Source organism: Lithobates pipiens, unplaced genomic scaffold, assembly GCF_037356315.1.
Source record: "Lithobates pipiens isolate NorthernLeopardFrog02 unplaced genomic scaffold, aLitPip1_a1.2 Scaffold_27, whole genome shotgun sequence".
In the NCBI taxonomy this organism is placed as follows: domain Eukaryota; kingdom Metazoa; phylum Chordata; class Amphibia; order Anura; family Ranidae; genus Lithobates; species Lithobates pipiens.
Genome location: NW_027507788.1, coordinates 158,454,331 through 158,479,919, shown reverse-complemented (window position 1 = coordinate 158,479,919; position 25,589 = coordinate 158,454,331). Strand labels below are relative to the sequence as shown.

The 25,589-nt window shown below is 44.9% G+C and overlaps 1 long non-coding RNA gene across 1 annotated transcript; it reads right to left on the bottom strand.

Annotated features, from left to right (window-relative positions):
- Positions 1-25,573, bottom strand: LOC143934290 (uncharacterized). Its single transcript, XR_013263243.1, has 2 exons — positions 25,259-25,573; positions 1-2,124 (listed from the first exon to the last, which is right to left on the bottom strand). It is a non-coding gene; the product is annotated as an uncharacterized LOC143934290 (long non-coding RNA).
- Between the last annotated feature and the right edge of the window lie 16 nt (positions 25,574-25,589).

The window sequence follows — 25,589 nt, the reverse complement described above, 5'->3', positions numbered from 1 at the left end:
TTACAATAACAGTTCCGTTTATTGATTGTCATTGAAGGTTACAGAATCCAACAACAGGAGGACAGTGCACCAGAACACACAGCGGGGGCTTTCCACAACTCTTGCAGCTTCCATCTTGCAGCCTTGAGGAATGAACTGAGGCTTAACATAACATGATTCCTAATCCGTTTACTAACATATCATACAAATGTCATTTCAGAAGTCATTTTCAACCTTTTTAAAATTTGCAGCTTTCATTGAAAGAATCCCTGGTGATCCTGCCATGCAGATCCTTGCTCTTTGTAAGGTGACAACGCTCTGTCCTTGTCTCACAATTGTTCTTTAATGTTGTCACCCTGTCACATGACTTCTGATCGCCATTTCAGCAAACTTCATACAGACATGGCCTACTGTTGTCACCATCAGGAAAAATGCCACGCAGCCTTTACTGGAGTGCATGCAGACAGGTAATGGCTGCAAATAGGCTGCAGGAGATCAGCAACACTAAGATGAAACAAGGGATGGAAAACAAGGTGAATATAAGTATTATATATTAAAAAGGGAAACTGTTCATAATATGCAGTGCACGCAGCAAACTGAGGCTAGGTTCACACTTGTGTGATCACAGAGACCGCATGTGAATCACAGCTCATTGCTGTGCAGATCACATGTAATGCGAATTTAGCCATACAGTTTGTACGGCTGAATTTCCATCGCATTCGGACCCTTTTTTTGGTCTGCACTGGAATCGGATCGCATGGGTGTGTCCGATTTCTCAGTTCGCACTGCGATCTGCAAACCGATTTGGGGGCGTCATTAACTTTCTACTGACACTCGTAGCGGTCTGCAGAGAGTGTGTGTGAACTGCCTGCAAGTTAGATGCGATGCGAGAACCCTCACAGGAATCGCACTGGTTTCTGCATCGCATATGTGTGAACCCGGCCAAATGTCGCTCAGTTGCAGGTTTACATCTATATTAAAGTGGATGTAAACCCAATGTCATCCTTTCTAAACTACTGCCATATTGGTTATCTATAAGGAGAGACATGCCTCCTGCATGTATATTTACCTGTCAAATGTCTTCCCTCTGTCTGCTATGAGATCCGAAAAACTGCAGATTCTGTGGGTGGGTCTTTTGTCTGGTGCTCGTGGGTGGAGTTGTGATGTCATTAGACTCCCCGCGCACCTCTACACTCCCCTTGTCAATATGCATTTTCTCCTGTGTATTTCTTACACTAAACTTCTGCTATGATCACTAACATCCAGTGAAAAGACAGGAAAGTCCCCACATGACTTCAGCATGCCCAATAATGCTGAGTTGTGGAACATCCAATTCTGGCAGAGCAGCAGAAGAAAGGATTGGGAGGGAATTAAAAAATAATGCATGTCTCTTAGGCTAGTGCATGAGATATGTAAATCACCTGCCACTCACAGCAAGGGGGAGGATTTGACAAAGTTTTTCTCTGTTTGTCAATATTTATCTCACTGAACAATAAAAGAGGATTGCTCAGAGATGGATCAACTCTTTGTGGCAAGACTGGGCTCAAATGATAGGAAATCGTATACTCTTTAATTCTCTTTAACTCTCTATTTTTTTGGGTTTACAGTCACTTTTAAGTAGAACTAAAAGCAATACTTTTTTCCATTTTGAATAGAGTAAGGCATGGCTATAACCCCCTGCCAGGTTTGATTTTTGTCATCTGTGTACCATTGGGGAGATTTGCTTTACTACTTGTCCAATAACCTGTATCCAGATGCTGAGCTACAACAACATGGAGAAGGAGACATTGCTCTCTATTTGCCTCTCTCCCTCTACTGTGCCGCATCATCCTTCTCCGGCCAGCAGAGGGAGAGCTAAAGCCAAGCAAGCCCATAGACTTCTATGCAGAGTGCTGAGAATTCTGGGAGTTGTAGTTTGAGATGGCAGCCATATAATGGCTACACTATAATAGTTACACTACAGATCCCAATATGCACTATGCAGTAGGAGGAGTGGGTAGATAATTTTTATTAAACTATCCAGAAAAGTTCTTCCTCTTGGCATGGAAGAGTGAGAGCAGAGCACATCCACCATTGCCACGCAGAGACTCACCCTCTACTCACCCTCTGCTTCCCACCACCGCTGACATCATTCATACGCTGCAGCTGTCATGCAAGAGAGGAGAAAGATGATGGGTCACGTGATCGCAGATATGCACTTTGTAAACAGGTATATAGCTGCATTTTTTATAAAGCACAGTCATGGGAGACATTCGATTCAGCAACCTACAGGATAATGTAAATTGTACCCTAATTTGAGCAGTAGAAAGGGAGGGGGCAGGCCCAGACATGCAGCACACACACAGGGAGGGGAGGGGGGAGGAGGACAGAGGAGACAGCGGGGCTGTGGATGATGGAGGCATGTAAACTGACCATGGTGTCAGGGCTCAGCAGCCATGATAAACCATGGTCAGTTTACGGCGGGGGGTGCAGAAACTAACAGGATCAGCCAGGTATTTCAGGTGTTACAGGGGGCCAAATGACACAGCACAAGCACTGTGCTGTATAACATGCTTTAAAGGAACAGGATCTTTATTATTTTTTTGGGGGTTAACAAACGCTTTAACCACTTGATGCCTGTGCTATAGCAAATAGACCGATACAGCACGGGCTTACGTTGCCGAGAGGGCATACATGGACATCCTCCCGTGCTCACGTGGCCCCTGTGGCGTGCTCTGTGTTCACTGAGTCTTTGGGACTCAGATCATCGCAGATTGGAGTAGGGTTGCCACCTCATCCCTTTAAACCCAAGAACATAGTAATTACACAGGTTCTGTGGCTGATTAAGGTTCTAATTAAACTCACTTGGTGCTTTATTTGCATTAAATTATCTGTAGAACCTGTGTAATTCATATGCGTTCGGCTTTAAAGTGATGAGGTGGCAACCGTAGACTGGAGTAAAAGGCTGATCATGGCCCTTTATCATGTGATCAGCTGTCAGCCAATGACAGCTGATCAAATGATGTAAACAGAAGCTGGTAATCTGCTTTTTTTCCCCTCACGCTGAAAAAAATAAAGCTGATTGCCGGCTACTATAAAAGGGACATTAGTCCCATACAGTCACCACCAGTGCTGCTAACCAGTGCCCACCAGTGCTCCTAAACAGTGCCACCTACCAGTGCCCATCAGTACTGCTAACCAGTGCCACCTATCAGTGCCCATCAGTGCTGCCAGTCAGTGCCCATTAGTGCCACCTATCAGTGCTGTCCATCAGTGCCACCTTTCAGTGCCCTTCAGTGCCGCCACAACAGTGCCACCTACCAGTGCCCATCAGTGACACCTATCAGTGAAGCCTCATCCACGCACATCAATGATGGAGAAAAATGACCTGTTTGCAAAATTTTATAACAAACTATGAAATTTTTTTTAAACCCAGTGGTGATCATATACCACCAAAAGAATCCATTAGAATCTGTTTTCAACATTTGCAGGAGCTGAATTGTACTTCAAAAGCTTCAACAAAGCTTGCTGAAAGCTCTCTAAAAGCTTTTTCAAAGCTTACTGTTCACACTGCTCTTATGAAAGGTGAAGCCTGTATGAAACAGGCCTAAGTGGGACTGCCGTTAGGTTAAAGGGCCCCAACAACACCCGGCAGATGAACTTCTCAATGGACTGCCCCTTCCCTAAGGATTATTCTGCAAGCCCCCTTTGTTCCCCTACTCCCTCCACTACAATCCTCCTCTTCTTTTGGACAGTGCATAGCCAATCAGTCTAGGACTAACATCGCCACCATAAATGCGCTCTGACAGTATTGTTCCAGCCCCCAGTAGATTCAATTGTACTACTGCTCACTGCTGTACTTGAGGTGGCCTTGCTACTGTTTATGCTGATCTGGATGCCAAATGCCATTTTATGCCTAATTTTTTACTGTTAATCACTTTGTATGTCAAAATATGTTATTACCATTGTTAATCAATTTTATGCTTGCCTAGTTACCAACCAAATTGGGTGGCAGTTTACATTTGCCTTTACTATCTGGTTTGGTGCCTGTTTTCTTTGATATAGCACTACTTTTCGATACTATTACCTTCTGTGATATTGTATGTTTGTACACCCAACCTGGTGTGTCAGAGGTGCTGAGGTTCTTGAGAAGGTTGAGGCAAAGAACAGAAGACCCATCCTATCCAGAGGCTCCTATGGGTGCCAAATGAAGAAGTGGGAGGAAATCCCTCCAAAGTTAGGGTATCCTAGGGTGTCCCCAGGATCACCATAACTAGTGTCCTCATTGGATGATTTCCCCTCTATTACTTTTCTGGGGACAACCCAACATTTTGTGATTTTCTTTTACTTTCACTTTCAATGATAATGGTAAATGGGAAAAGTAGAGTTGGGGCAATCTTCCTAATGGGGGGCACAGACAGCAATAAAAACTAACGGGTTCTAATCCCTCTCCTCTCTATCCAAGACTAAGAAACGTTTTGCCTTTAGTTATACATTAAAGTGGAACTTTACTCCCCAATTTGACTTTGGGCTATAGCTCCGCTTCCTCCACAATAATAATAATCACCAGTGTTTTTTTTTTTTAAAGGGGGGAAATCCTGTTTTTTTATTTTTTTCTCCAAGCGGCCCCTCCCCCCACTGCCATTCTGGCTTAGGGCCTAGGCATGCCCCAGCAGCCACGTTGGGATAATCTCATCACATATCCCCGAGGCCGTGGGAGCCCATTCAGAGCGGCCTGGTGGCAGAGACGCATGCATTATTGGGACTGGGTTACCTGAACCTGGATGGAAGCAACCAACTAAAGAGGCCAAAAATGGCAGCAGAACCTGAACAGTGGATTGCTGCATGGCAGGTATGTTGCAGGCTAGGTTTACACCAGTGGCAGTGCAGTGGAATGCTATTCAGAGGCGTATTGATGGCTATTGAGGAGGCAATATGTTACCTTCGCATCGGCTGCATAAATCTGTAAAATCCACAGCACTATAATGCAACTACATGCATTACACAGGGTTGCAGATTGGTTGCAGTGTGGCCCTATTCACTCAAATGGGTTGATTTCCATGGCAATACTGAAGGGACAGGACATGATGGTTTGTGTACAACCCCATCAGGCTGCCTTAAGGGACTTGGGGGGACTTGGCTCAACCACCTGCAAGTAGCGATCAGGAGCTTTCCGTTGGCCACCGGTAACTTTGTCGGGAGGGAGCCTGCCCTCAGCACAGCTGTATTCAAACAAATTCAGGCAAATATGTGGCTGCTCGGTACCAAGGCCCACCCAAGAGGCCACATATTTGCATGCGGCTGATGTCAAGGGGTTAAACGAGCTTTTAGGGCCAGTTCACACTGAAAAGCACATGTTCCTGTAAGGTCCCTTGCACTTTGGTTTCGACAGCCCATTCATTTCAATATGCTGCCAAATGCGCAGGAACACACAAATTGTGCCGCACCAAACCACATGGAGATTCACCCTCTCTCTTTGTCCCATTGACTATTCACTGAGAGAAAAACTGAAAGAAGCTCTCAAATTGTGGGTTGTCACCAGAACAGGAATGGAGAAATCTTCCAATGGGGACACTAGTTTTGGTCCCTAATTTTGGAAGGATTTCCTCTTGCTTCCTGTTTAGTCTATGGTACAGGAAGTGAAATCTCCCCAATAGAATAGATCTCCTCAATGAGACAGATGGCAAAAAACTTGACCCTCCCTTACCTATCCAAAATGAAGACAAAAGTTTTGCCTTTAGTGCCAAATTGTAGTCAGCTGGGTGAGTTGGAGAGTTAAGCTGATACATTACCAAGTTTGAAATTGATGCCTGCAGTTGTTCCTCTAGGAACTCATCCCCGAGCTGTACAGGGCATCTTGTTAGGTGGTCTAACACATTGATGTCCAGGAATGATTTCTAATGTTTCTCTACATCCAATGCAGTATAAGCACAGCTCATTTGGTCAGACCATATCTACGAGTAGCCAATCAGCATCTGAGCTGAACAGGAAATGTATTTTTGGCCATGGATTGACTGTTATTGTCTAATAGAGTCTGGTGGTCCATGGTTGTATAACCCAGCTCAATTTTTCCAATACCAGGGAATTATGGGTAAGGTGACCAGATTTATAAAATGAAATCAGGGGACACCCTAATGAGCACACCCAGAAAACCATGCTCCCGTTCTGAGCCACACCCACAATTGGTCACAAACGTTTGGAACAAGATACAGCAGGCAATCAAAGGTTTTAGGCCTGATCCACACCTATGCATTTTTAGTACTTTTTGCATTTTGCAGATTTGCACTGCAGTCCACCAACATGGTTTTCTATGGAACAAGTTCTGTACTGCAAATCTGCAAAATACAAAAAGCACTAAAAATTCATATTTGTGAACCAGGCCTAAAGACAAAATAAACCTATTTCAAATAGGAGGCCCCAAGATACGCATAGCTAGGGGGGAGGCCTTGAAGGTATGAAGAATAAATTTATTGGTGCACATTGCAGCAGATCCAGCTGTCACTGCTGGAGGTAGTCATGCAGCAGCCAAGACAGGGACTCCATTACTTTTTATCAGGGGACATCCTCCTAAAATTAGGTACTGTCCAAGGAAATCAGGGACACCTGCTCAGCTTTAATTCTAGGAACCTGGCGGCCATGATGGTTCAGCAGCTTGATCCTCCTGCAGGATAGTCCTTGCAGTGAGTGTTCCCTCTCTACAATAAATTGTGTGACATGATGTTGGAATTTGTTACTTCGTTTCCACGCGGTCACGGCACCAGTTGGAATCGAATATAGCAGCCATATGCCGTTCAGCGTAAATCAGAGTGGAAAGGGGTCTAGGCGCTACCTATCCTAGCTAAATAAATATGTGTATATACCCTATGTGTACAATAAATAGGGAAAAAATTCAAGTGAGAGAAGTGAAAAAAGTTTCAAGTGAGAAAAGTTATCACCACACCGGGAAGACACAGAGGAATATTGTGTAGAAAGTTATTTCATATAGAGTTATGTCCAAAGACGGACTCCATAGAAATACTGAGTATAAGTGCCTCTAGTGAGCAAAAAAATTAATTGTATCCAAATTCTACATAGGTGTGTGGCCCGTAGAAAAAACTCTAGTGAAGTTTCAGAGAATAAAAGTAAAGATACTTCAATAGTGGTTGAGCCACATGTGTATGTATAGTGAATAAATTATGTGCAAAAGACAAAATAAATTAGAATAAGGTAAACAAAATAAACATGAATAAGACAAGCAATCAGTGTTATACTAATATGCGACAGTGCAAAAAATGTCAAAAAACTTTTCGAAAGAAACTCCTGTATCAGAGGGGTCCCCCTTGGAAGTCTCTTTCCACACCAAATGTGCAGAAGGGTGTGCAAAAATAGGTGCAAATAATGCGGAAAAATTCCAAAGGAGGTGCAGCGGTTATACTAAAAGCATAAGTAAATTACTAAAAAACGTCCTACACAGACAGTAAACATCAATCCTTTAAAAGGGCACAGGGAAAAAAACACACACACAGTCCAGGATAGATACAGTCCAAGTAAAATTTCAATTTCAGGATCTTCCAGTGTTGACAGGTAAAAGTGACTGGTGCTCAGAACATGAAGAAATTCAGGTGACTTCGTGCTCACCCCCTCAGATCCCCACTCACCAGAACTATGTGCCCACACGGGGCATTCAAGCCTTCAGTATTACACAGTGCGAGATCCGATTGTTCCACAGGTGGGCACGTCCGGAAAAAAAGAGGGGCACATCCAGCAAACCTCCACTCTCCACCTATATCACCTTCTTTAATACGTGGACTAGTATTTTCAGCAGATGGTACTTTACCAGAGGATCCTCAGAGAGATAATAATAAAAGGGGTCTCATAGTGCAGTATCTTCAGAAAAAAGTACTTCTTTCAAAACAGATGATCAAAAAAGTTTTGCTCAGAAAACGTATTCCCTCAAGGGATAAATGTTTAAAAGTTTTTTATTAAGCCAACAGGAGGAAAACAAAAGCAAAAATAAAAGAGTATATATATATATATATAGCTAGCTTTTCTTAAAAACACCAGCAACAAACACAAAAAACAAAAACTGGAAAACGACAAAAACCCCAAACAGCAAAAAACAGCAAAAAACCCCAGGTCAAATATATGTATTTGGTCCCAGAGTCACAGTTCCAGACAGATGGTACAGAGAAAAAGTAAATAAAATAAAAATGAAAAAATGGAAAAAATATATAATACAAAAATAAATAAAAAAATTTTAGTAATAAAGGTTGTTCAAACTCATAAACCAGGGCAGGGGCATATGATGCCCTCTAGGTGGCCAAAAAGATCTATATATGGCCAAAGAGAGCCCTTGGGTGATATATCCCCTAAACCCCTGGGGTCACTGTATATGGAAAAAACGTGACACCTTAGGGGAAGAGGAATTTACTCACCACTGGTAAATGCCAAGAGTATAAATATGCAACCTAAAAAAACCGACCTGAACGGTCTTTTAATGCCAAACGGTCGAACGAGGAGGCGAGCTGGGGTCTGGACGCGGAGCTGGCGTGCGTTCCAGCCTGCGCTCCGTCTCAACTCGTCAACCAGGAAGTGGTGTGCGTGGTACGTCAGACGCGTTTCGTCATAAGACGTCTTATGACGAAACGCGTCTGACGTACCACGCACACCACTTCCTGGTTGACGAGTTGAGACGGAGCGCAGGCTGGAACGCACGCCAGCTCCGCGTCCAGACCCCAGCTCGCCTCCTCGTTCGACCGTTTGGCATTAAAAGACCGTTCAGGTCGGTTTTTTTAGGTTGCATATTTATACTCTTGGCATTTACCAGTGGTGAGTAAATTCCTCTTCCCCTAAGGTGTCACGTTTTTTCCATATACAGTGACCCCAGGGGTTTAGGGGATATATCACCCAAGGGCTCTCTTTGGCCATATATAGATCTTTTTGGCCACCTAGAGGGCATCATATGCCCCTGCCCTGGTTTATGAGTTTGAACAACCTTTATTACTAAAATTTTTTTATTTATTTTTGTATTATATTTTTTCCATTTTTTCATTTTTATTTTATTTACTTTTTCTCTGTACCATCTGTCTGGAACTGTGACTCTGGGACCAAATACATATATTTGACCTGGGGTTTTTTGCTGTTTTTTGCTGTTTGGGGTTTTTGTCGTTTTCCAGTTTTTGTTTTTTGTGTTTGTTGCTGGTGTTTTTAAGAAAAGCTAGCTATATATATATATATATATACTCTTTTATTTTTGCTTTTGTTTTCCTCCTGTTGGCTTAATAATAAAAAACTTTTAAACATTTATCCCTTGAGGGAATACGTTTTCTGAGCAAAACTTTTTTGATCATCTGTTTTGAAAGAAGTACTTTTTTCTGAAGATACTGCACTATGAGACCCCTTTTATTATTATCTCTCTGAGGATCCTCTGGTAAAGTACCATCTGCTGAAAATACTAGTCCACGTATTAAAGAAGGTGATATAGGTGGAGAGTGGAGGTTTGCTGGATGTGCCCCTCTTTTTTTCCGGACGTGCCCACCTGTGGAACAATCGGATCTCGCACTGTGTAATACTGAAGGCTTGAATGCCCCGTGTGGGCACATAGTTCTGGTGAGTGGGGATCTGAGGGGGTGAGCACGAAGTCACCTGAATTTCTTCATGTTCTGAGCACCAGTCACTTTTACCTGTCAACACTGGAAGATCCTGAAATTGAAATTTTACTTGGACTGTATCTATCCTGGACTGTGTGTGTGTTTTTTTCCCTGTGCCCTTTTAAAGGATTGATGTTTACTGTCTGTGTAGGACGTTTTTTAGTAATTTACTTATGCTTTTAGTATAACCGCTGCACCTCCTTTGGAATTTTTCCGCATTATTTGCACCTATTTTTGCACACCCTTCTGCACATTTGGTGTGGAAAGAGACTTCCAAGGGGGACCCCTCTGATACAGGAGTTTCTTTCGAAAAGTTTTTTGACATTTTTTGCACTGTCGCATATTAGTATAACACTGATTGCTTGTCTTATTCATGTTTATTTTGTTTACCTTATTCTAATTTATTTTGTCTTTTGCACATAATTTATTCACTATACATACACATGTGGCTCAACCACTATTGAAGTATCTTTACTTTTATTCTCTGAAACTTCACTAGAGTTTTTTCTACGGGCCACACACCTATGTAGAATTTGGATACAATTAATTTTTTTGCTCACTAGAGGCACTTATACTCAGTATTTCTATGGAGTCCGTCTTTGGACATAACTCTATATGAAATAACTTTCTACACAATATTCCTCTGTGTCTTCCCGGTGTGGTGATAACTTTTCTCACTTGAAACTTTTTTCACTTCTCTCACTTGAATTTTTTCCCTATTTATTGTACACATAGGGTATATACACATATTTATTTAGCTAGGATAGGTAGCGCCTAGACCCCTTTCCACTCTGATTTACTCTGTTTGTTATATCTCACACCCCTTTGGGGTTGTGAGTCATAGGGGCGGCGAAACCTTTTTTCTCCTTCTTTCTCTTTTATTACTGTTTAGTGTTTTTTCTAGTGCACTCACATATACCACCTAGCGCGGCTGTGGCCTTTAGAGACCACTTTCCACATAGTTCTTTATATGCCGTTCAGCGTCTTTTGTGTCGCAGCGGCCTCTCCCTCCTTGTCCTTCCCTGTGTTGTGGCCTCTCTTTGACCTTGCGATGGAATTCAGCCACCCCGGTTCCCGGACTCCTTTGAAATCCCATCAGACATTTTTGGCCGCGCTGTGAGCTTGTTATAGAGATGAAGGCAAAGGTACCTTCAGGCCAACAGCGAGAGCCGAGCGCAGCAGGAAATCACAAGACTGCCACGAAAATGGCCCTCTGCTCCCTTTTTTGGTCAAAGCCGAAGGATTGGGCTGCTGGTGATGAACTACAAGACCCATCATTCCTCAGTTCATTGTATGGGCTGGATTGGAGCAGGGCCATCTTAACAGCATCATGAGCCCCTGGGAAAAGTAACGCACTGGGTCCCCTACAAGCCTGTCCCAATTTTTGCACCTACTCTCAAGAATTAAAGTATAATTCCTCACTGTGCCGACATTGCAGCCCCACTGTGCCCCCATTCCAGCCTCACCGTGCCCCCATTCCAGCCTCACTGTGCCCCCATTCCAGCCTCACTGTGCCCCCATTCCAGCCTCACTGTGCCCCCATTCCAGCCTCACTGTGCCCCCATTCCAGCTTCACCGTGCCCCCATTCCAGCCTCACCGTGCCCCCATTGCAGCCTCACCAAGCCTCACCGTACCCTTATTGCTGCCTCACTGTGCCCCTTGCAGCCTCACCATGCCCCCATTGCAGCCTCACTGTGCCATTTGCAGACTCAATGTGCCCTCATTGCAGACTCACTGTGCCCCCATTGCAGACTCACTGTGCCCCTTGCAGACTCACTGTGGAAGAGGAAGGAAGAGGAGAACCGGAGATCACAGAGCGGATAGCCGCAGTTACAGCTTACATGAAATTGCCTCTGCTCTGCTCGCCGTCACACACACAACCCCGCCTCCTCCTAACCCCATGCCTGTGATAGAGAGAACACATCCCAGCATTGGACCCGCATTCTGTCTATCACAGGTGCGGGGTTAGGAGGAGGCGGGGCTGTGTGTGACGGCAAGCAGAGCAGAGGAAATTCCAATGCCTTCACTCTAGTTCCGACGGGCACTGATGGGCCCCATGTGCATCTGGGGCCCCTGAGCCGTGCCCAGGTGTGCCCACTCGGAAAGATGGTCCTGGATTGGAGGAAGCATGGCTTGGACATCTGCTGGTGGTCAGCTCACCTCTTTCTTCTCCGTGTGAAGTTATTCATCAACATCCTCCTATATAAACCTGCCAGAGGCAGGAAATCAAAGTTCACTCATTATATGTGATATAAAGCAGCGAATAAGACATTCACCAAACATTCACTGCAGGCAAATCCCGGTGCATGGGTTTAAAAGCGGAGTTCCAGCATACTGGGGGGGGTGGTATCTAACCACTTCCCGGCCAGTGCACGCCGTTGTACGTCGGCAGAATGGCACGGGCAGGCATATTGGCGTACAGGTACGTCCAATCTTAAATACCGCCCTGCCATCACGAGCGCACCACCGGGGCCCGCGCATGTCCGGTCGCGGGTCCTGCAGACTCGATCACTGCGGGCATACCCGTGATCGTCTCACAGGGCGGCTGAACTGGGAGATGCCGTTGTAGACAGCATCTCCCCATTCTGCCTAGCAACATGTGATGCTGATCTCTGCTCCATGTGATTGGAGCAGAGATCAGTGTTCGCTAAAAGAAAGCCCAGCCCCCAACAGTTAGTAACACATCCCTAGGAACACTTAACCCCTACACTGCCACCCACTGGTTAACCTGAACTTACTCCAAACCCTCTACCCTCTATTGAAAGACTCTGTTTCTGTTACAAATAAATAACCCAAAAGAAGATTCCGTGTCAGTTTCCACATTCTTTGAGCCATCTACCACGGGAATCCCTAGACGGAGGAGAAAACAAGAAGGTACCGGTAAGCACAATAAAACCAGCAGCTCCTTCGGGGGTCAGTGCTACATACGGTATATATTTTCAGTCTTGAACTGAAGACTTACTGGCACCATCTATATTGTTTTAATCTCCTGTAAAGCATGGTGGCCTTACATCACTTGTGACAGGTCCACTTGGAAATCTGGTCATTGTACAAGGAAAAGTAAGAGGCCAGTTGTAATCTCCTACCCGACTATCTGCAAAGAGGAGATGGAAGCAAAAAGCAAACCATTTAAAAAAATACAAAATGGACCATGAAGAGCGCTAACAGACCAAATGGACGGCGAACACCGCTTACCGATCATATGAGGCTTTTTTTGGTCTAGACTCAAATTCCCAATGAATGAAATAATCAACGTCCCTCTTCTTCAATGAACCAAATCCTCCATTCTCCATTGTAGATAAGGAGAGATATTGGTCGCATCAATGAAGTACGAGAAGAATTTCACCGCAGAAGATTAGATGCAGGAAGCCCTGGAGTGCGTTATCAGCCGCCATGAAATTGTATCCATTGCTACAGCGCTTTCACAGCAAGAAACACGGATTATACTAACGTAACGTAGAGAGGAAAAAACAACTATCAATCACGTGTCGACCACGTTATAAAACGATTCTCCTCTACGGAGGTTACATTGCGATAGGTAGCCATCCAGCCAACAATGGTGACCTGGAAGGGAAGAATGGGCGAATTATTTTTTTTTATATACTTTAATTTTTTTAGGACAGATTTGCACATTTGTGGAGTATTCTGTTAACATGTATGTTAATGCCCTGTAGCGGAAATTTGCGTGTCATTTTAACCCTTTTTTGGTCGCTAGCGTGGGTTTTTTTTTACCGCAACGCCCCAGTGTGAAAGGGGCCTTAGGCTAGGTTCACACTTGTGTGATCACAGACATTGCATGCGATTCGCACCGCTTTGCTGTGCAGATCACATGCAATGTCTGTGCGATGCAAATTCAGCCATAAAAACTGTATGGCTGAAGTGGCATTGCATTTGCACCATAATGGTACAGGACCCTTTTTTTGGTCTGCATGCAGACGTTAACACCTGCAGCGGTTCAGCGGTTCGCTGATGTCAGGCTCGGTTCACACTTATGCGATGCAGGAACCCTGCGAATTGACTGCGGGTTCCTGCATCGCACCCGACTCGCACAGCAGTTCACACTGCCATATGCAAACTACCGGGGGTGTTAATGACACCCCCATTTCAGCTCGCATATCGCACTGCAAACTGACAGTTCAGACATGAATCAGAATTGGATGAATTCCCATGCAATCTGATTCTGGTGCAGACCAAACAAAAGGGTCCTGTGCGAGTTTGGTCCGAATGCGATGCAATATCATCAATGCAATCTGTATCATCGACATCGCATGTGATTTACATTTTAGTGCAGTGCGAATCACATGCGATCTCACAGAGTGCCCTCGCAGAGGCACTAAGTGTGAACCAGTGTGTGATTCAAATGCGATGCGGGAACCAGCATTAAATCTCAGGGTTTCCCGTATCGCACCAGTGTGAACTGGGCTAATCTTAAAGGGGTTGTAAAGGTAAATGTTTTTTCACCTTAATGCATTCTATGCATTAAGGTGAAAAAACATCTCACACTGCCGGCGCCCCCAGTCCCCCCGTTTTACTTACCTGACCCCTCGAAAGTCCCGCGCTCGCCCCCGCCGTCCTCTTCGCCGCTCAGCCTGGCCGCTGATTGGCTGGAGTGGATGGATTGAAAGCAGCGCAGCCATTGGCTCGCGCTGCTGTCAATCACATCCAATGACGCAGCGCGCCGGGGGGCGGGGCCTTGTGATACAGCGAGCGGCTATAGCCGCCGGCTGTATCACGGGAGCGCGCCCGCAGTGCTTCTCACCAATGCGAGGGAGCTCGCATTAACGTGAGAAGCACCTGCGGGAGGAAGCAGAGACAGCCGCCGAGGGACCCCAGAAGAGCAGGTTCGGGGCCACTCTGTTCAAAACGAGCTGCACAGTGGAGGTAAGTATGACATGTTTGTTATTTTAAAAAAATAAAAAATTTTACTTTACAACCCCTTTAACTACTCCTAAAACTGTTCCCTCCCCCCTCCTTTGTAAGTAAATACATCTTTCTTACACGGGTTAGTAAACATGTTAGGACTCCTAACACCTATGTTTCCTAATCTGTGTAAGAAAGATGTATTTACTTACCTATTTTTATGCCGATCCAGTCTGGTCATGTGATTCCCATGTGCCAGTCAGTGGTGGCTGCAGGGGAGAGAAGGAAGCGCCAGCAATGGAAGAGCCAATGAAAGGAGAGACCACTCTGACAACAGCTAGTAATGGCTGAAGTGGTGACGTCACCCATAGTTTTCAATGGCTCATCCAATGCACAGAATGCATTAAAGCGGGGTTCCCCCCCCTCCAAAAATTAAAGCCAGCAGCTACAAATACTGTAGCTGCTGACTTTTACTATAAGGACACTTACCTGTCCAGGGATACAGGAGTGTCCTCACCCGAGCTGATTCTTGAATCGGATCTTGGGTGCTGGCGCCACTATCTTGGCTAAGGGAAACCGGCAGTGTTGCGGCTTCACAGACAGTTTTCTTACTGCACATCGTGCTTCACTCTGTGAATGGGCCAGCTTCGGGAAGAAAGGAGGGGCCGAACTTCCGGCTCACTTCGCCACTGCAAGCTGAGCTGGAAGTGGGAGGGTGGAGCTCGGCTTTAAGGTAAAAAAACTTTCAGCCTTTACAACCACTTTAAAGTGGAGTCCAACCCAAAAATGGAACTTCCGCTTTTTGGAATCCCCCCCCCCCCCCCGTTTCACATTTGGGACCTTTCGGGGGGGGGGGGGGGGAGCAGATACCTGTCTAATACAGATATTTACTTCCACTTCCTGGCATAGATTACCGCGGCGTTCACGGTGAACTTCACCACTTCCGGCGCCTACTCTGTCCTCCCCCGCTGTCTTCTGGAAGACAGAAAACAGCAGGGACCCGTGGGGACGGGCAGCGCGACTCGCACATGCGCATTAGGGAACCAGGAAGTGAAGCCGCATAGCATCATTTCCTGATTCTCCTACCGAGGATGGCGGCAGCAGCAGCCGAGAGCCGACAGACAGATCGGCTTCGGCTGCCGACATCGCGGGCTCCCTGGACAGGTAAGTGTCCGTATATTAAAAGTCAGCAGCTGCAGTATTTGTAGCTGCTGACTTTTAATATTTTTTTTTGGCGGACCTCTGCTTTAAATTGGGTTGACGAAAGCACAAAATAGTGCAATGGTAACTTTTTCTCAGGTTTGTGATCACAAAAAATTCAGAGGACATTGTGTTCACTTACGTGAGCATTTGATGCTTGTGCAGTAAACGCAAATGTCACCCAGATCATGAGATGCCATTGTCGGGACCTGGGGATTAGTCTATTATTCTGAGGAGGTAATAATTTTATTTTAGGAGAAAAAAAATACATACCGGTATATTCTAATCTAGACCCTCCATGCAGCTGTACATCAGTAGATCACTTCTGCAATCAGCCAGCAATTGATCACTGTAGCAGTGATCCATTGCTGCAAGCAGGGCCGTCTTTAATATCGTTTGGACCATGGGCAAAAATTTCCTTGGGCCCCCCCCATGCAATTTTACTCTCCACCTGCTCTGAGACATACAATAAATAGCAGTGAGACTTAAAATCAGTTACTGTATCAAATCAGATTATGCAGCAATTGCAATTGGTTGCCAGCGGTTACAGCTACCATTACTGCTTACTGACTGGTTGCTAGAGGTTACAGCACACATAACGGCTCACTGATTAGTTGCTAGAGGTTACATCAAATGATTTCTGCTTGTTAATTGGTTGCTAGAGATTACTGTACAGCAATACTGCTCACTGATTGGTTGATAGAGGTTACAGCACATCATCTCCTCACTGCAGGGGAGCATGATATACATATAAATTCGGCCTTTATTTACATATGAATACCAACGGCCGCAGCTATTTACTTAGTAATGCCGCCGCTATTTACATATGAATGCCGGTTATTTATATGTAAACAAGGGGTCTGCAGGTGATTCATCTGTACACAACAATAGGGCAGAGCTGGGCAGCATTAGTAGCAGCACTTCACACTGAGATATCGGGACATAGCAGGTAGGGTTGCCACCTTTTCTTCAAGTCAAACCCGTACACTTTTGCGGCACAGGGCAATATTTTGTTTCTTTTTTCAGTAAACACTATAGGATTATAAAAGGCCTGGGATGCAGCCAAATTGCTCTTGCTGACATCATCAACCCACCCTTCAGTGATGCCGAACCTGACCTCAAACAGCTTCCCGCAGTGGCAACAGATTTGTGTATGACTATCTGGGTTACTTGGGGAGCCACAGCCTGGTCTGAATAATGTGTCCGGGTTTCAGATGGACTGAAACCCGGACAGATGATTCAAAACCCGAACTGTCCGGGTGAATCCTGGACAGGTGGCAACCCTAAGCACAGGGCTAAAACTTCAAGGGACAAGGGACTTTAAACTGGGATAGTTGGCAAGTATGAGGCAGCTGCTTTGGGCCCCACAACAATGACAGGGCCCAGGGCAGATGCCCCTTTTGCCCTGCCTTAAAGATGGCCCTGGCTGCAAGGGACAGCTGGGCAGAGTCTTGAGCTTCTGTATTACCAGGAAATGCTGTGACACTTGTGATGTCACATTCCTTCCAGTATAAACACAATGGGGTTGATTTACTAAAGGCAAATGCACTTTGTAAAGTAGAGATTCACTCTGCAATTGCAGTTGTTCCAGAGCTTAGTAAGTGAGGTAAGGCTTCATTTTGAAAAGAGTACCCAATCACGTGCAAGGAAAAAAAATAAAAAAAAATCTGAATTTTTGCTTGCGCATGATTGGATGATGGAAGTCAGCAGGGTTTGTGCTCATTTACTAAGCTATGGAGCAACTGCAAAGTGCGCAGTTTTTTTCCCCTTAGTAAATCAACCCTAATGTGCACTCCTATGGAGCGCAATGTAGCACGATTGAAAATGAAGGAGCTAACCGCATCGGAAGCCCACAGGATCCATATTACTGTTTTAAAAGAGTGCTGGGACGAACAAGCATTGTTCTTCTGCCATTTTAAAACAGCGCCCGGGACTCAGCACACCCCAACACACAAAGGATTACCGATGTGGAGCACTGAAACGCACACGTTGTTGTTTGCTCGTAAGGTGCCAGTTACAATGATTAGTACTGCAATACACTGTCGCCAGTTCCTGGTATGATTCAGTAAGACGTGATGTTTGCTGAAAGATGGGTATCAAGGGAATCTGGCTTTACCAATCTTCTGGGGCTTATTCACTATATGTATGAGTTTTTGTGTACACATTGGCACCGTTTTAAGGTCGTTACCCATTCATTTTCAAGGGGCCCTCAATCACACTTATGTGCACATTTTTTTCAATTGTGTTGATGTGGGTTGTGGTACGTCTTCTGTTTATTTTCAGTGGGCCCGCAATACACATCTATGGGCCAAAAAAACGTACCCATCAATTTTTTTTGTTCCAGCTCAAGGCAGCATATGTATGCTTTATTACATGTCCTGCCATGCCCTGAGGGGTGTTTGTTACTCCGTGTATGCGTGTCTGGGTGTACTGCAAATATTGTAATGCACTTCTACATGCATACACAGCACATTGTTGTACAAGAACATGTGCGCAACAACACGACAATGACCTTTCTCCCCCTATCTGCCCAGGCCAATTTGCAGCTTTCGGCGCTGTCACAATTTGAAATTACAATTCCTCGGTCATGCGATACTGTACCCATATAAAAAGTGTCATTTTGTTCACACAAATAGAACTTTCTTTTTGTGGTATTTAATCACCGCTATTTTTTCTTTATTGGTTTCTGTTATAAAATTTTCCAAACAGGTAATTTTTCTCCTTCACTGATAGGTGGCACTGATGGCCACTGATTGGCAGCACTGATGGCTACTGATAGGCGGCACTGATGGGTACTGATAGGCAGCACTGATAGGTGGCGCTGATAGGCGGCACTGATAGAAGGCACTGATGGACACTGATAGGCGGCACTGATGGACACTGGATAGGCAGCACTGATGTGCACTGTGACCCCGCATGCTTGGCCAATCACAACGCTGGCAGCGAGGAGAGCCATAATTGGCCACAGGCAGGATGCTTGTGGCCAATTATAGCTCAGCGGGTTTAGTACAAGCCCCACACTATATAAGGCCGCCAGCGCGGCGGCCTTGTGTAGTGTGTTGCGGCGTTCAGGGAGAGAGCAGGATAGGCAGGGACAGTGTGTTCTTTGCTTGGGAACCTAGCGCTGTTACAGTGGGTGTTGTGTGCCTCCTGCACAGTATACACCTGAAGCTACCCCTTATTGCTGGTGTTGTTCTGTTTCTGTAACACAGGCATCTGCAGCATTTCACTTTAATCGTCATTAAAATCAGTGCTCCCGAAAAAACCGCCATTTAAAAAAAAAATTGCATTGTTCCATGTCCCCTGGGGGAGGAGCCAGGTCCCCAAACCCTTTTTAGGACAATATCTTGCATATTATCCTTTAAAATTAGCACTTTTGATTTTGAACTTTCGAGTCCCATAGACTTTAATGGGGTTCTAAAGTTCGTACAAATTTTCGGTCCGTTCTAAGGTTCTGGTGAAAACCGAACCGGGGGGTGTTCGGCTCATCCCTAGTGGGCACTAATGAGGCTGCACTGATAGGCTGGACTGATAGGCACTGATGGGAACTGGTAGGCAGCACTGATAGGTTGCACTAATAGGCAACACTCATGAAGAGGCACTGACTGGCAGCACTGATGGCCACTGAACGGCAGCACCGATGGCCACTGATTGGCAGCACTGATGGCCATTGATAAGCAGCACTGATGGGCACTGCTGGGGCTGCACTGATAATCAGTGTAGATGCCTCTTTCACACAACTCTCCTCTCCTCTCTGACTCTCCTCTCCTCATGCTGTCAGTGTGAGGAAAGGAATGCAGATTACTGGCTTGTGTTTAAATCATGCTCAGCTGTGATTGGTCACAGCTGATCACATAGTAAAGGGCTACTGTGATTGGCCCTTTACCCCGATATGTGATCAGCTGTGTCCAAAAGACATATCGATCATAGAGTGCGCCACCTGCACGGGGAGGAGTTGTTCAGTTACTTTAAATATTAAAAAACGGAGGAATGGGAAGGAGAAGTCTCAACTTAGTCTCTGGTTTTACTGATACCACACCCTCTATTAACCACTTCCCGATCGCCGCACACCGATGTACGTCGGCAGAATGGCACGGGCAGGCATATTGGCGTACAGGTACATCCAGATTTAAATGCCGCCCTGCCATCGCAAGCGTGCCGCCGGCGGCACGCTCGCGTGCCGGTCGGGACCCCCGTGAGATCGGTCGCGGGTCCTGTGGACTTGATCACCGTGGGAATACCCACGATCGTCTCACATGGCGGCTGAACGAGGAGATGCCATTGTAAACAGCATCTGCCCATTATGCCTAGCAACAAGTGACGCTGATCTCTGCTCCATGTGATTGGAGCACAAATCAGTGTTCACTAAAACAAAGTCCAGCCCCCCACAGTTAGTAACATGCCCCTAGGAACACTCAACCCCTACACTGCCACCCGCAGGTAAACCCCTTCACTGCCAGTGTCATTTACACAGGAATCACTGCATTTGTATAGCACTGATTGCTGTATAAATGACAATGGTCCCAAAAATGTGTCAAAAATCTCCGATGTGTCCTCCATAATATAGTCAAAATAAAAATCGTTAATCGCTGCCATTACTAGTAAAAAAAAAAATATTAATAAAAATGCCATAAAACTATCCCCTATTTTGTAAACGCTATAACTTTTGCGCAAACCAATCAATAATCGCTTATTGTGATTTTTTTTACCAAAAATATGTAGAAGAATATGTATCGGCCTAAACTGAGGAAAAAAATTTTTTTTTTATATATTTTTGGGGGATATTTATTATAACAAATAAATATAAAAAAAAAAATAATGCTTTTTTTCAAAATTGTTGCTCTATTTTTGTTTATAGCGCAAAAAATAAAAACCGCAGGGGTGATCAAATACCACCAAAAACAAGCTCTATTTGTGGGGAAAAAAAGTACATCAATTTTGTTTGGGAGCCACATCGCACAGCCGCGCAATTGTCAGTTAAAGTGACGCAGTGCCGAATCCCAAAAAGTGGTCTGGTCTTAAGCCAGCAAAATGGTCCGGTCTGAAAGTGCTTAAAGTAACTGAAAAATAATAATTTGCTAACAAGAAAAGCTACTAGGAATTTTTAGGTACCACACCAGATTATAAAGATAAAATATTAATTTTATTGTGCAAAACATTAAAAGTGAAGAATTTAAATATGAATATCACACATCATGGTAATGTTCCAAAACACTGCACACTTGCAGATTATGCCATTATATTGTTGGTGATCCCAGTTGGTCACAAAAGGGATCTCATCTCATCAGTTCTTCATCTCCAACTTGTTTCACAAAACAAATGCTTTAGCCCTTGTACACATGGTCGGACATTCTGACAACAAAGTCCGTCGGATTTTGTCCGACGGATTTTGTCCGACAGATTTTGTCCGAAACTTGTGTTGCATACACATGGTTGGACAAAGTTGTCGGAAAATCCGATCGTATGTAACGTGATGACGTTATTTCGTTAGGACGGGACTACGTTCAGGCTAGTAGCCAATAACTTTGGTCTAGGAATTTGATCTGAGCATGCGTGGCACTTTGTCCGATCGGAATTCTCTACACACAATCGGACGAAGTCTGATCGGTTCATGTTGTTAGAAAGTTTTATAGCCCAGCTCTAAAACTTTGTCCGTTGGATATTCCGACGGAAACAGTCCGATGGAGCCCACACACAGTCAGATTATCCGACAGCACGATCCGATCGGACATTTTCCGTTGGAATGTCCGACCGTGTGTACAAGGGCTTAGAGATTTCTGCAATTTCTCCCTGAGGAAGCAGGCATTTGTCCTTCGAAACATGTTGGAGATGAAAAACTTCATGTGAGATCCCTTTTGTGATCAACTGGGATTTAATATTTTGTACAATAAAAATGATATTGAATATTTTAAGAAGTATGCAAGGTGAGCAGCCATGACAGCTCAGTCTTTTTATCCTCCTGCAGGATAGTCATGTGACTAGGCAGCCGCAGCTCCGTGTTTGACGTGAGCGAATTCCAGAGAAGGTAGAGGCAACAAACATCAGTGTTAAATTCCTATGGGAGATTCTATACAACTACCCAACAAGGTGCCACAATTCCAGCACAAGGGGATTATGGGAAATAAGAAGAGTGAAATATAACATAATGACTCAGGAGTTGCAGACATTTTCCAGCATGCTGGCAATTTCTGTCAACCTCCTCAGCCCCTCCCATTTCTAAATGTGAAATTGATAATTGCTTTCATCATAGGAAGCAAGAAAATACCCCCCCCCACTATGTCAGGTCTATCAGGGCTCTCATAGTTTTGCTTACAAAGTAATAAAAGTAATCATTTACTGCCATGCTGCACAAAATATCAGTGATACTAAGATTTACATTCAGCTGGGGCAGTACTGTGCAGTGCACAACAGAATAAGAACTGATACTGAGAATTTCACTCAGCATACAGGGCAAGGGAAGTAGTACTGTGCAGAGCCCATATATACAGAATAAGACCAGATACTGAGAATTTCATCCAGAATACAGGACAAGAGAAGTAGTACTGTGCAGAGTCCATACATACAGAACAGTAACAGATACTGAGAATTACACCTTAGAATACAGAACAAGAGATGTACTACTGTGCAGAGTCCATACATACAGAATAAGGATAGATGCTGATGATTACACCCAGCATACAGAACAAGAGAAGTGATACTGTGCAGAGTCCATACATACAGAATAGAAATAGATACTGAGAACTCCACTCAGAATACAGGACAAGAGAAGTAGTACTGTGCAGAGTCCATACATACAGAATAAGGATAGATGCTGATGATTACACCCAGCATACAGAACAAGAGAAGTGATACTGTGCAGAGTCCATACAGAACAGGAGAAGTGGTACTGTGCAGAGTCCATACATACAGAATAGAAATAGATACTGAGAACTCCACTCAGAATACAGGACAAGAGAAGTAGTACTGTGCAGAGTCCATATATACAGAATAGAAATGGATACTGAGAATTACACCCAGCATACAGGACAAGAGAAGGGATGATCAGTGTCTATAGACACAGTCTTAATACAGGGTAGTACCCCCATGCACAGCTGCAGCACTGAGGTCCTGGGTTGCATTCCCTGCAGAACACAATCTGCATATTCTTCATGTCTCTGTAGATTTCCTCCCACAGATCAAATATCTAGCAGTGGGGTACCTGGCATTGGACCAGATTGGCTGTGAGCAGTGTGTGTGTGTGTGTGTGTGTGTGTGTGTGTGTTTGTTATATTAGATAGCATATACAGTATATATGTATATATGTCACTTTTCTATATGCATGTCTTTGATTGCTCTAAACTCTCCCTGTGCACACCGTCCCCCCGATATTTCATGTACAATAGCACAGATGCATCCCATGCCCACAGATCAGATCTATCTGCTACAAGTCTGTCTAGACAGTTTTTTCTCCGCCCCTTTCGCCAGAACCCAGAGGCTGGTCATGCTTAGGAAGCCAGTCTGCTTATTGAGATTCACCCACTTTCAGATTTATTTAATTATCAAATCGCCTTTTTATTAGAAAAGAATGTGAAAAACGTGCAAAATAAATAATGTCAATTTGGGCGCTTCCACGACAAACCAAATTTATCAAGCAGAAAGAAAAAAACGCTCGCTATTGTCACCTTTTTTAGGCAGGCAATTAATTCGAATGAAAATGTTGCAGAGATTTATGATAAATTAATCGTAACAAAGCTACCCAATTTTTCCAGGAGGTGCCAACGATGGTGCTCGGGTGATAGATGAGCATCAGGCCAGGAATTAGAGAGCATGGTATTGAATTGGTGGCAGAATCTTACAACTAGCGAATGTCTGAGATAAGAAAATGTCACAGTGTGAGTTTCTTTGTATCAAAAAAAAAAAAAAAAGCGGGGAAAAAAAATAAAAAGTATCAGCTTGTTCTCATAGGACAACTGCAAGTCAGGCTTTGTCGTAAGATTTGGAATTTTATTTGTAATTAAAATGTTTCAAATTTTATTTTAGGATGAATAACGTCGGGGAAGGCGATTGGCATCCCAATTCCTTGACATCTTCAATAGATTTAAAAAAAAAAAAAAAAACCTCTGGATAATATCAGAGAGGCATCTTGGGCGACCCGTGTCACATGGTTTTTAAACTGGAGGTGTGAGGCATGATGGGAATTCCGATGAGATGCTATGAGGTCAGGCTGCATTGTACTGAGCTGTATGTCATACGCTCCGGGGTACGTTGCGCTGCTCTCAAAAGGCGGAAAACATTTAAAGGAAAAAAGAAGACCTGGAAATATATTCGCTCTGACCATTGTATGTTTTTTTTTTTCCTTTTCCTTCCCTCCTCTTCGTGGTCGTCAGCTTGAATAATTCATCACAAGCCTAGTCCCTTTAATTGTGGGGGAAAGTGGGTGGAGCCCCGCTGAGCCCTATGCAAATAAAGGCGAACATTAATCCCCCTGCAAAGTGCACCAGGAGGTAACAATGCACCGGCAAAGGCTGTAGTAGAAAACGGTCCCATGCCAGCCTCTAGAGGTCGGCGCTAACCTTGGCGAATGTACTTTTTCACAAATTTCAACCGACTGCCCCCCCCGTCCCCCCGTCTCCTGGTATCGATGAATGTGCACCACTCCTAGCTCCCAAGAACCTAACTCGTGGATTTCACAAGCAAAACATCACAAGTTAGGGTCTCAGGGACTGAGAGGGGGGCCAGAGTACACCTAGGCAGTGGAACGCAACCCTTTGCGGCGCCGCGGCACGGCAGGGATTAAAGAGGCACCTCCATGCTTCAGAAAGCTTTTCCCACCATGAAACACAAATGCCTCAATGTTAACAGGCGATGACCCCCCACATGCCTTCTTTGGGGGGATTATCTCATTACCATTCCTGACGCTCTGCTGCGATGGGATAAAATATCAACCGACTGGTTAGAGATAATAAAATCTGATTTTCTTTTTTGGCGATGACCAGGTTATGCGATACAATAGACGATAGATGAGGGTGGCCAGACGATCTGATAAATATATATATAATGTTCAGCTCTACTCAGTAGGCTAAGCACGCTGCAGGTCCTCTCCAGGGTACTGGGGCCTCTCTGTTTCTTGGCTGGGTGTCAAGACAAGTCCTCACAGCCCTCTGTCATCTGTATCCACTAAACTCAGAGAAGGGGGAAGGGATCAGGGGGAAAAAAAAAATTAAATAAAATCCTTTTCCAGCCTCAGTACACCAACACCCTGCACCCCCTCCGGCCGCACACCCCACCGCAGCGCCGCGCATACCTGCATGTCTGTGTGCATTGCACATATTGTCCGGTGCATGCACAGAGCAATGTAGCACCCCTCCTCCTCCTCCTATAGAGGCAGCTCTCCACATCCAAGTCTCTTTTCATGTTGTCTCGGGGGGCCCTGCGTTGGGCGTCTTCAGGCAAAAAAAAAAGGGGGGGGGCACATTCACCGCTTGGCGAAACCAGGCAAAAATATTGGTAAAGATAAAAAAAAAAAAAAAAAATATTCAAGATGATGGCTAAAACCCAATCATAAAATTAGGACAGCGGCGAAGGATCCACTGGCATTCGAAAAAAAGCGATGAATAAGCCCCTTGCTTACCTTTTTTTTTCTTTTTTTTTATTTCTGCAGCCGGCACCTGGGACGTATTCCCCTTCTGCTTAATTGTGAAGCAGAGGTGATGTCCGCGCCGGCCGACGCGCCCTTTGCACGCTCTTCTTCGCCGGCTGGGCTTAATGGTGGTTTTCCTGGCCCCCGATTTTTGGCTGGTGGGCCCCCTCGATGTACCAGCATGCAGCCCCTGCCTTGCAGAAACCCATTTCATCTTCAGTGACTCCCTTTGCTTAAGCAGAAAGAAGTGGAGAGGGCTGGATGGGGGGGAGGGGGGTGAGCGCCAACAAGGGGGAAGCTGAGGGACAACAGTACAAGGAAC